The sequence below is a fragment of the Elephas maximus genome, chromosome 24 (assembly GCF_024166365.1).
Source record: "Elephas maximus indicus isolate mEleMax1 chromosome 24, mEleMax1 primary haplotype, whole genome shotgun sequence".
In the NCBI taxonomy this organism is placed as follows: domain Eukaryota; kingdom Metazoa; phylum Chordata; class Mammalia; order Proboscidea; family Elephantidae; genus Elephas; species Elephas maximus.
The window spans coordinates 46,049,656-46,061,967 of record NC_064842.1 but is presented as its reverse complement, the minus strand read 5'-3'; the positions used below and the strand labels follow the sequence as shown (position 1 = coordinate 46,061,967).

The window sequence follows — 12,312 nt, the reverse complement described above, 5'->3', positions numbered from 1 at the left end:
GGAGATGTAAATATAGTTATCAGGGAAGGGTGCTGGTCTGCATGAAGCTGAAAATAGAAACTATGGACGTGGAAATTGCCACCATGTTTTCATTGTTGTCCAGAGAAGAAGGCAGGGCATTCTTGATAACAGCGCCCAGTTCTTTAGACAAGTTTGTTGTTGTTAGTTGCTGTCAAGGTGGCTCTATGTATAACAGAATGAAATGTCACCTAGTCTTGCTTCATCTTCATGATTATTGGTATGTTTGAGTCCATAGTCATGGCCACTGTGTATTTTCAGTGCCTTCCAACCCAGAGGGCTCATCTTCCAGCACTATACCAGACAATATTCTATTGTGATCCATAAGGTTTTCGTTGGCTAATTTTTGGAAGAAAATCAGCAGGCCTTTCTTTGTAGTCTTCCTTCATCTCAAAGCTCTGCTGAAACCATCCATGGGTGACCTTACTGGTATTTGAAATACCAATGGCATAGCTTCTACCATCAGAGCAACGTACAAGCAACTACAGCATGAAAAACTGACAGGCAGGTGATGGTTAGATACTTTTTTGTGTGTGTGCTTTAGGTGAAAGTCCACGGCTCAAGTTATTTCCTGTATAAAAATCCATACACACATTGTTACGTGACCCTAGTTGCAATCTCCACAATGTGACAACACACCCCCCTTTTCCACCCCGTTTCCCGTGTCCATTCACCCATCTCTTATCCCTTTCTGTCTTCTCATCCCACCTACAGGCAGGAGCTGCCTATCTAGTCCCGTGCATCTATTTGAACCAAGAAGCACACTCCTCATGAGTATCATTTTATGTCTTATAGTCCAGTCTAATCTTTGTCTGAAGAGCTGGCTTCGGGAATGGTCTCAGTTCTGGGTTAACAGAGAGTCCAGGGGCCATGTCTTCTGAGATTCCTCTAGTCTCAGTCAGACCAACAAGTCTGGTCTTTTTACATGAATTTGAGTTCTGCCCACACTTTTCTCCTGCTTCATCAGAGAATCTCTTTTGTATTTGCTTTCGGGGGGTCACTGGTAGTAGCTGGGCACCACTAGTTCCTTTGGTTTCAGTCTGATGGGGCCTCTGGTTTATGTGGCCCTTTTTTCTCTTGGGCTAACATTTCCCTTGTGTCTTTGGTGTTCTTTATGCTCCTTTGCTCCAGGTGGGTTGGGACCAGTTGATGCATCTTAGATGACTGCCCATAAGCCCCCAAGACCCAGATGCCACTCACCAAAGTAGGATGCAGAACATTTTCTTAATAAACTTTTGTTATGCCAGGCAGTTCATTTGACCCAAGATGGCCATACCTGTGTGCAGTGGGGCATTCCGGCTGTGAGTCCTGGCTGGAAGCCAAGAGCTGCTGTGTGCCTGGTGTGCCCTGCACACTTGCTCAGCCTGCAATAAGAACCCAGCAGCCTGAGTCCATGTGGGCAAAGGGGACAAGCCAGTGAAGTAGGAGGAGGCACACGGCCCACGCTACATTGCCCACTGCAAGGGCTGGCTGTTGCTGTACACAGGTGACCTGGATGAGGAGAACCACACTGCAGCCCAAACAGTGGAAGAAATCTCCCTTTGCAAGTTCATGCTCGGAATCTTCCCAGGCTGCCTGGCTGACCAGCTGATCCTAAAGCATTAGGCTAACCAGGTGAAGACCTGTGCCCTGGTGCTGAGACATCTGCCTGCCCCAAAGTTCTACTTCCTTGTGGGCTCCAGTGAAACTCTGCGGTCCCACTTTTACAAGTGTCCTGTGCTTCTGCACCTCCAAACTGTGCCCTCAAAGGTGGTGTATAAGTACATCTAGGACGATCGCCTGTTTTGTTCAAGCTCCAGCCTACCAAGGACAGGAAATGGGTGGGAAAGGAATGAAGAAGAACATGGGGAAATGCAACCCATCAGAGCACTGAGGTGTTGTTTCCAAGGCTGCTGTTGAATAAATCCCTCTATGTTGTGTGTGTGGGGGGGGGGGGGGAACAATCAAAAAAACTTTGTTATGCCAGTTGACCTAGATGTCCCCCAAAACCATGGTCCCCAGACCCCTGCCCCTGCTACTCTGTCCCTCGAAGTGTTTCGTTGTGTTCAGGAAACTTCTTAGCTTTGGGTTTAGTCCAATTGTGCTGACTTCCCCTGTGTCATGTGTTGTCCCTCCCTTCAACTAAGATAATTCTTGTCTACTATCTTTTTATCTAGTTGGAAACCCTGGTGGTATAGTGGTTAAGAGCTATGGCTGCTAAACAAAATGTTGGCGGTTCTAATCCACCGGGCAGTCCTTGGAAACTCTATGGGGCAGTTCTACTCTGTCCAGTAGGGTTGACTATGAGTCGGAATCGACTCCGGCAGTAGGTTTGGTTTGCTTTTTTGTATCTAGTTAGTGAATTCCCCTCTCCCTCCCTCCCCACCCTCATAACCATCAAGGAATGTTTTCTTCTGTGTTTAAACCTTTCCTCGAGTTCTCATAATAGTGGTCTTATACAATATTTGTCTTTTTGCGACTGACTAATTTCACTCAGCATAATGCCTTCCAGATTCACCCACGTTGTGAGATGTTTTGTGGATTCATCATTGTTCTTTATCATTCTGTAGTATTCCATTGTGTGAATATACCATAATTTGTTTATCCATTCGTCTGTTGATGGGCACCTAGGTTGTTTCCGTATTTTTGCTGTTGTGAACAGTGCTGCAGTGAACATGGGTATGCATGTATCTACTCGTGTGATGCCTCTTATTTCTCTAGCATATATTGCAAGGAGTGGGGTTGCTGGATCGTATGGTAGTTCTATTTCTAGCTTTTTAAGGAAGCACCAAGTCGATTTCCAAAGTGGTTGTACCATTTGACATTCCCACCAGCAGTGTAGAAGTGTTCCAGTCTCTCCACAGCCTCTCCAACATTTATTATTTTGAGTTTTTTGGATTAATACCAGCCTTGTTGGGGTGAGCTAGTATCTCGTTGTAGTTTTGATTTCCATTTCTCTAATGGCTAATGATTGTGAGCATTTCCTCATGTATCTGTTAGCTGCCTGAATATCTTCTTTGACGAAGTGCCTGCTCATATCCCTTGTCCATTTTTTAATTGGGTTTTCTGTCTTTTTGTTGTTGAGGTTTTACAGTATCTTCTAGATTTTAGAGATTAGACCCAGATCGGATACGTTGCAGCCCCCAATTTTTTCCCAGTCCGTAGGTAATCTTTTTACTCTTTTGGTGAAGTCTTTCAATGAGCAGAAGTGTTTGATTTTTAGGAGCTCCCTGTTTTCTAGTTTCTTTTCTGGTGTTTGTGCATTGTGTGTTTGTATTCTGTTTATGCTATGTATTGGGGCTCCTAGCATTGTCCCTATTTTTTCTTCCATGATCTTTATTGTTTTAGACTTTATATTTAGGTCTTTGATCCACTTTGCATTAGTTTTTGTACATGGTGTGAGGTGTGGGTCTTGTTTCACGTTTTTGGATATCCAGTTATGCCAGCACCACTTGTTAAAGAGGCTGTCTTTTCCACATTTAACAGACTTTGGACCTTTGTCAAATATCAGCTGCTCATAAGTGGGTGAATTTACATCTGAATTCTCAATTCTGTTCCATTGGTCTATGTATCTGTTGTTGTACTAGTACCAGGCTGTTTTGACTACTGTGGTAGTATAATAAGTTCTAAAATCAGGTAGTGTGAGGTCTCCTACTTTGTTCTTCTTCTTCAGTAATGCTTTATTTATCCAGGCCCTCTTCCCTTTCCGTACGAAGTTGGTGATTTGTTTCTCCATCTCATTAAAAAATGTCATTGGAATGTGGATAGGGATTGCATTGTATCTGTAGATTACTTTGGGTAGAATTGACATTTTCACAATGTTGAGTCTTCCTATCCATGCGTAAGGTATGTTTTTTTTTTTCTACTTACATAGGTCTCTTTTGGTTTCTTGCAGTAGTGTCTTGTGGTTTCCTTTGGTTAGGTCTTTCATGTTCTGGGCATATTTATTCCTAAGTATTTTGTCTTCTTGAGGGCTATTGTAAATGGTATTGTTTTGGTGATTTCCTCTTCAAAATTCTCTTTGCGGGTGTAGAGAAATCTGACTGATTTTTGTATGTTTGTCTTGTATCTTGATACTCTGCTGAACTCTTCTACTAGTTCCTGTAGTTTTCTTACGGATTCTTTAGGGTTTTCTGTGTATAAGATCATGTCATCTGCCAATAGGGTTACTTTTACTTCTTCCTTATCAATTTGGACACCTTTTATTTCTTTATCTAGCCTAATTGCTCTGGCTAGGACCTCCAGTACAATGTTGAATAACAGTGGTGATAAAGGGCATCCTTGTCTGGTTCTTGTTCTCATGGAGATTGCTTTCAGACTCTCTCCATTTAGGATGATGTTCGCTGTGGGCTTTATATAAGTGCCCTTTATTATGTTGCAGAATTTTCCTTCTATCCCTATTTTGCTGAGAGTTTTTATCATGAATGGGTGTTGGACTTTGTCAAATGCCTTTTCTGCATCAATTGATAAGATTGTGTGGTTCTTATCTTTTGTTTTATTTATGTGATGGGTTATGTTGATTGTTTTTCAAATGTTGAATGATCCCTGCATACCTGGTATGAATCCCCCTTGGTCGTGGTGAATTATTTTTTGATATGTTGCTGAATTCTATTGGTTAGAATTTTGTTGAGGATTTTTGCATCTATGTTCATGAGGGATATTGGTTTGTATTTTTCTTTTTTGTGTGATATCTTTACCTGGCTTTGGTATCAGGGTTATGCTGGCTTCATAGAATGAGTTCATGAGTATTCCATCCTTTTCTATGCTCTGAAATACCTTTAGTAGTACTGGTGTTAACTCTTCTCTGAAAGTTTAGTAAAATTCTTCAGTAAAGCCATCAGGGCCAGGCTTTTTTTTTTTTGGAGTTTTTAAATTACCTCTTCAATTTCTTCTTTTTTATAGGTTTATTTAGTTGTTCTACCTCTGTTTGTGTTAGTTTAGGTAGGTAGTGTGTTCCTAGAAATTTGTCCATTTCCTCTAGGTTTTCAAATTTGTTGGAGTGCAATTTTTCATAGTATTCTGTTATGATTCTTTTAACTTCATTTGGTTCAGTTATGATATCACCCATCTCATTTCTTATTTGGGTTATTCGCTTTCTCTTCTGTTTTCTCTTTTGTCTGTGTGGCCAATGGTTTATTTATTTTGTTGATCTTTTCAAAGAACCAGCCTTTGGTCTTGTTAACTCTTTTAATTGTTTTTGTATTCTCTATTTTATTTCATTTATTTTTGCTCTAATTTTTATTATTTCCTTTCTTCTGGTGCCCATGGGCTTCTTTTACTGCTCTCTTTATTTGCTAGAGTTGTAGGGTTAATGTTTTGATTTTTGCCCTTTCTTCTTTTTGGACATGTTCATTTATTGCTACAAATTGACCTTGGAGCACAGCTTTTGCTGTGTCCCAAAGGTTCTGGTAGGATGTGTTATCATTGTCATTTGATTCTGGGAATTTCTTTATTCTATCCTTGATTTCTTCCATAACCTAGTAGTTTCTGAGCAAGGTGTTGTTCAGTTTCCGCGTATTTGATTTTGTTTTTTTTCCTTGCTTTTTCTGTTGTTGATTTCTACTGTTATGGCTTTATGGTCAGAAAAGATGATTTATAATAGTTGGACATTTTGGATTCTGTTAAGGCTTGCTTTGTGACCTAATATGTGGTCTGTTCTGGAGAATGTTGCATGTGCATTGGAAAAGAAATTATACTTGGCTGCTGTTGGGTGGAGTGTTCTGTATATGTCTGTGAGATCAAGTTGGTTGATTGTGGCATTTAGTTCTTCTGTGTCTTTGCTGAACTTCTTTCTGGATGTTCTGTCCTTCACCAGAAGTGGTTTGTTGAAGCCTACTATTATTGTGGAGCTGTCTGTTTCTCTCTTCAATGCTGCTAGAGTTTGTTTTACTTATTTTGGAGCCCTGTCATTGGGTGCGTAAGTATTTATTATGGTTATGTCCTCTTGGTGTATTGAGCCTGTGATCATTATATAGCATCCTTTCTTATCCTTTGTGGTGGATTTTGCTTTAAAGTCTCTTTTGTCAGAGATTGATATTGCCACTCCTGCTGTTTTTTGATTGTTGTTTACTTGATATATTTATTTTTTCCATCCTTCGAGTTTTAGTTTGTTTGTGTCCTTGAGTCTAAGGTGTGTCTCCTCTAGGCAGTGTATAGATGGATTATGTTTTTTTAATTCATTCTACCACTCTCTGTCTCTTTATTGGTGCATTAGTTCATTTACATTCAGTGTAATTATTAATAGGTGTGAGTTTAGTGCTGTCATTTTGATTTTTCTTTTGTGTGTGTGTTGTTGACAGTTTCTTTGTTCTACTTAATTTTCTGGGCTAAGTCATTTTTCTTTACGTATTTTCTTTTCATCTTTTTCATTGTTGTTCATTTTGTATTTGCTGAGTGTCTTAGTTATCTAGTGCTGCTGTAACAGAAATACCACAGGTGGATGGCTTTAACACAGAGAAATTTATTTCCTCACAGTAAAGTAGGCTAAAAGTCTAAATTTAAGGCGTCATCTCCAGAGGACGACTTTTTCTCTCTGTCGGCTCTGGAAGAAGGTCCTTGTCCTCAATCTTCCCATAGTTGAGAATCTTCTGAGGCACGGGGACTCCAGGCCCAAAGGAAGCACTCTGCTCCTGGTGCTGCTTTCTTGGTGGTATGAGGTCCCCCTGTCTTTCTGCTCACTTCTTGTTTTTATATCTCAAGAAATCGACTCAAGACACAAACCAGTCTTGTAGGTTGAGTCCTGCCTCACTAACACAACTGCCACCCATCCTCCATCATTAACATCATAGAGGCAGGATTTACAACTTATAGGAAAATCACACAATACTGGGAATCATGGCCAGCTGAATTAATACACACTTTTTTGGGGGGGGGACATAACTCAATGTTCTTTCTTATCCTTTGTGGTAGATTTTGCTTTAAAGTTTACTTTGTCAGAGATTGGTATTGCCATTCCTGCTGTTTTTTAAATGTTGTTTGCTTGATATATATATTTTTCCATCCTGTGAGTTTTAGTTGGTTTGTGTCTTTGAATCTAAGGTGTGTCTCTTGTAGGTAGCATATAGATGGATTGTGTTTTTTCATTCATTCTACCACTCGCTGTCTCTTTATTGGTGCATTTAGTCCATTTGCATTCAGTGTAACTATTGATAGGTATGAGTTTAGTGCTGTCATTTTCATGTTTTTTTTGTGTGCTGTTGACAGTTTCTTTGTTCCATTTAATTTTCTGTGCTGAGTTGTTTTTCTTTACGTATTTTCTTTTCATCTTTTTCATTGTTGTTGATTTTGTATTTACTGAGTCTTTATGTTTTTCATTTTGATGTGTAGGATTGTTAGTTTCCTTGGTGGTCACCTTAATATTTACCTCTATTTTTCTAAGCTTAAACCAATCCTTTATTCCTTTATATTGCCTTGACTTCCTCTCCGTATGAAAATTCTATGAGTATATTATTATTATTATTAATATTATTTAGTCTCTCTTTTTTGTTTTAATGTTGTTATCTTTTACATATTGATGTCTTTGATTTATTTTTCTGCCTTCCCCATCTGGGCTGATATCTGGTTGTTCTGTCCTGTGTTCTAATTTGATGTTATTGATTTTCTAACCAGAGGACTCCATTTAGTATTTCTTGTAATTTTGGTTTGGTTTTTTACAAATCCCCTTAACTTTTGTTTATCTGGAAATGCCCTAATTTCATCATCATATTTGAAAGATAGTTTTGCTGGATATATAATTCTTGGCTGACATTTTTTTCCCTTCAAGGCTTTATATATATCATCCTGTTACGTTCTTGCCTGCATGGTTTCTGCTGAGTAGTCAGCGCTAAGTCTTACTGACTCTCCTTTGTAGATGACTTTTCATTCATCCCTAGCTGCTCTTCAGGCTCTCTCTGTCTTTGGTTTTGGCAAGTTTGATTATAATATGTCTTATTTATTTATTTTAATAATTTTTATTGAGCTTTAAGTGAACGTTTACACATCAAGTCAGTCTGTCACATATAAGATTATATACACCTTACTTCATACTCCCACTTAATCTCCCCCTAATGAGTCAGCCCTTCCAGTCTCTCTTTTCATGACAATTTTGCCAGTTTCTAACCCTCTCTACCCTCCCATCTCCCCTCCAGATAGGAGATGCCAACACAGTCTCAAGTGTCCACCTGATACAAATAGCTCACTCTTCGTCAGCATCTCTCTCCAACTCATTGTCCAGTCCCTTCCATGTCTGATGAGTTGTCTTTGGGAATGGTTCCCGTCCTGGGCCAACAGAAGGTCTGGGGACCACGACCACTGGGATTCCTCTAGTCTCAGTCAGACCACCAAGTCTGGTCTTTTTATGAGAATTTGGGGTCTGCATCCCACTGATCTCCTGCTTCCTCAGGGGTTCTCTGCTGTGCTCCCTGTCACGGCAGTCATTAGTTGTGGCTGGGCACCATCTAGTTCTTCTGGTCTCAGGATGATGTAAGTCTCTGGTTCATGTGGCCCTTTCTGTCTCTTGGGCTCATAGTTATTGTGTGACCTTGGTGTTCTTCATTCTCCTTTGATCCAGGTGGGTTGAGACTAATTGATGCATCTTAGATGGCTGCTTGCTAGCATTTAAGACCCCAGACGCCACATTTCAAAGTGGGATGCAGAATGCTTTCATAATAGAATTATTTTGCCAATTGACTTAGAAGTCCCCTTAAGCCATAGTCCCCAAACCCCTGCCCTTGCTCTGCTGACCTTTGAAGCATTCAGTTTATCCCGGAAACTTCTTTGCTTTTGGTCCGGTCCAGTTGAGCTGAACTTCCGTGTATTGAGTATTGTCCTTCCCTTCACCTGAAGTAGTTCTTATCTACCAACTAATCAGTAAATAACCCTCTCCCACCCTCCCTCCCTCCACCCCTTGTAACCACAAAAGTATGTGTTCTTCTCAGTTTGTACTATTTCTGAAGATCTTATAATAGTGGTCTTATACAATATTTGTCCTTTTGCCTCTGACTAATTTCACTCAGCTTCATGCCTTCCAGGTTCCTCCATGTTATGAAGTGTTTCACAGATTCCTCACTGTTCTTTATCGATGCATAGTATTCCATTGTGTGAATATACCACAATTTATTTAACCATTCATCTGCTGATGGACACCTTGGTTGCTTCCAGCTTTTTGCTATTGTAAACAGAGCTGCAATAAACATGGGTGTGAATATATCTGTTCATGTAAAGGCTCTTATTTCTCTAGGGTATATTCCGAGGAGTGGGATTGCTGGGTTGTATGGTAGTTCTATTTCTAACTTTTCAAGAAAACGCCAGATAGATTTCCAAGGTGGTTGTACCATTTTACATTCCCACCAGCAGTGTATAAGAGTTCCAATCTCTCCACAGCCTCTCCAACATTTATTATTTTGTGTTTTTTGGATTAATGCCAGCCTTGTTGGAGTGAGATGGAATCTCATCACAGTTTTAATTTGCATTTCTCTAATGGCTAATGATCGAGAGCATTTTCTCATGTATCTGTTAGCTGCCTGACTATCTTCTTTAGTGAAGTGCGTGTTCATATCCTTTGCCCACTTCTTGATTGGGTTCTTTGTCTTTTTGTGGTTGAGTTTTAACAGAATCATATAGATTTTAGAGATCAGGCGCTGGTCGGAGATGTCATAGCTGAAAATTCTTTCCCATCTGTAGGTGGTTTTTTTACTCTTTTGGTGAAGTCTTTAGATGAGCATAGGTGTTTGATTTTTAGGAGCTCCCAGTTATCTGGTTTCTCCTCGTCATTTTTGGGAATGTTTTGTATTCTGTTTATGCCCTGTATTAGGGCTCCTAACGTTGTCCCTATTTTTTCTTCCATAATCTTTATTGTTTTAGTCTTTATGTTTAGGTCTTTGATCCACTTGGAGTTAGTTTTTGTGCATGGTGTGAGGTATGGATCCTGTTTCATTTTTTTGCAAATGGATATCCAGTTGTGCCAGCACCATTTGTTAACAAGACTATCTTTTCCCCAATTAACTGACACTGGGCCTTTATCAAATATCAGCTGCTCATATGTGGGTGGATTTATATCTGGGTTCTCAGTTCTGTTCCATTGGTCTATGTGCCTGTTTTTGTGCCAGTACCAGGCTGTTTTGACTACTGTGGCTGTATAATAGGTTCTAAAATCAGGTAGAGTGAGGTCTCCCACTTTCTTCTTCTTTTTCAGTAATGCTTTACTTATCCAAGGCTTCTTTCCCTTCCATATGATGTTGGTGATTTGTTTCTCCAACACATTAAAAAATGTCATTGGAATTTGGATTGGAAGTGCATTGTATGTATAGATGGCTTTTGGTAGAATAGACATTTTTACTATGTTAAGTCTTCCTATCCATGAGCAAGGTATGTTTTTCCACTTAAGTAGGTCCTTTTTAGTTTCTAGCAGTAGTACTTTGTAGTTTTCTTTGTATAGGTCTTTTACTTCTTTGGTAAGATTTATTCCTAAGTATTTCATCTTCTTGGGGGCTACAGTGAATGATATTGATTTGGTGATTTCCTCTTCCATGTTCTTTTTGTTGATGTAGAGGAATCCAAGTGATTTTTTTATGTTTATCTTATAACCTGAGACTCTGCCAAACTCTTCTATTAGTTTCCGTAGTTTTCTGGAGGATTCCTTAGTGTTTTCTGTGTATAAGATCATGTCATCTGCAAATAGAGATAGTTTTACTTCCTCCTTGCTAATCCAGATGCCGTTTATTTCTTTGTCTAGCCTAATTGCTCTGGCTATGACCTCTAGCACAATGTTGAATAAGAGCGGTGATAAAGGGCATCCTTGTCTGGTTCCTGTTCTCAAGGGAAATGCTTTCAGGCTCTCTCCATTTAGAGTGATGTTGGCTTTGTATAGATGCCCTTTATCATGTTGAGGAATTTTCCTTCAATTCCTATTTCGCTGAGAGTTTTTATCATAAATGGTGTTGGACTTTGTCAAATGCCTTTTCTGCATCAATTGATAAGATCATGTGGTTTTTGTCTTTTGTTTTATTTATATGGTGGATTACATTAATGGTTTTTCTAATATTAAACCAGCCTTGCATATATAATATGTCTTGATGACTTTCTTTTGGGATTCATCCTCGGTGGGGTTCAATGAGCTTCTTGGATAGATATCTTTTTGTCTTTCATGATATCGGGAAAGTTTTCTGCCAACAAATCTTCAACAATTCTCTCTTTATTTTCTGTTATCCTCTGCACTGTTCTGGTACCCCAGTCACTGTGAGGTTATTCCTCTTTGATAGAGTCCCACATAATTGTTAGGGTTTCTTCATTTTCTTAAATTCTTTTGTCTGATTTTTCCTTAAATAAATTGTGTCAGGTGCTTTGTCTTCAATCTCACTAATTCTGAGTTCCATTACCTCAATTCTTTTCCTGTGATTTTCTATTGAGTTGTCTAATTCTGAAATTTTATTGTTAATCTTTTGGATTTGTTTTTCCTGTCTCTCTATGGATGCTTGCAGCCTGTTAAATTTGTTATTATGCTCTAGTATAATCTTCTTAAGTTCCTCTGTTGTTTTGCCTGTATGTTCCTTGGCTTGGTCTGTGTTTGTCTGATCTCCTTCCTGATCTCTTGAAGAGCTCTGTGTATTAATCTTTTGAATTCTACCCCTGGTAATTCCAACATTTTATCTTCCTCTGGGAGGTTTCTTGGTTCGTTGTTTTGGTTGCATGCTGAAGCCATCATTGTCTGACTCTTTATGTGATTTGATATTGACTGTTGCCTCCGAGTCATCAATAATTATTATATTTATTTATTTTATGTTTGCTTCCTGTGTCCTAGCTTCTTGTTTTGATATGCGCAAATAGACTGGTCATGTGAGCTACTTTGACTATTGGTGTCTTTGAAGCTCTCATGTCCTGTCACCAAGTGGTTAGAGATGTTACTAGGTGTGTGAGCCCAGGAGTCTGTTTACTTTTCTTACGTGGATTCAGCTCAGGTGTCCAGGTTGTCAGTCACCAAGTGTGGTGCAGACTCTCACCTACAATCCTAGATGGGCAGGGCTACGTAGGGGTGATTGTAGTATGCCCAGGTGTCTTGCTGCAATAGGGGGTTGTGTGCTGAGCAAGGTAGAGGGCTGACAGCTGCCCCTAAGTGCCTGGGTGGGAGGCATGTCCCTGTTCCCTAGGGCACATAGGTGGGTGGGTTTTGCATTTGGACTTAGGGCACCCAATGCTGTTGGCTGTAGGTACTGGGAGGCATCACTTATTCTTGGACTCTTGTCATGGGTAGCTAGATGGAGTAGGTACAGCCACTAGTCCTCAGGCCCCTGATGTGGGTAGGTGAGGACACTGCTTAATGGGCTGAGTGGTGTCAGATGT

General features: G+C 39.8%; 1 pseudogene; it reads left to right on the top strand.

The window, feature by feature from the left end:
• The first annotated feature begins 1,284 nt into the window (after positions 1-1,284).
• LOC126066701 (28S ribosomal protein S24, mitochondrial-like) lies at positions 1,285-1,788 on the top strand (annotated as a pseudogene).
• Positions 1,789-12,312: the final 10,524 nt, after the last annotated feature.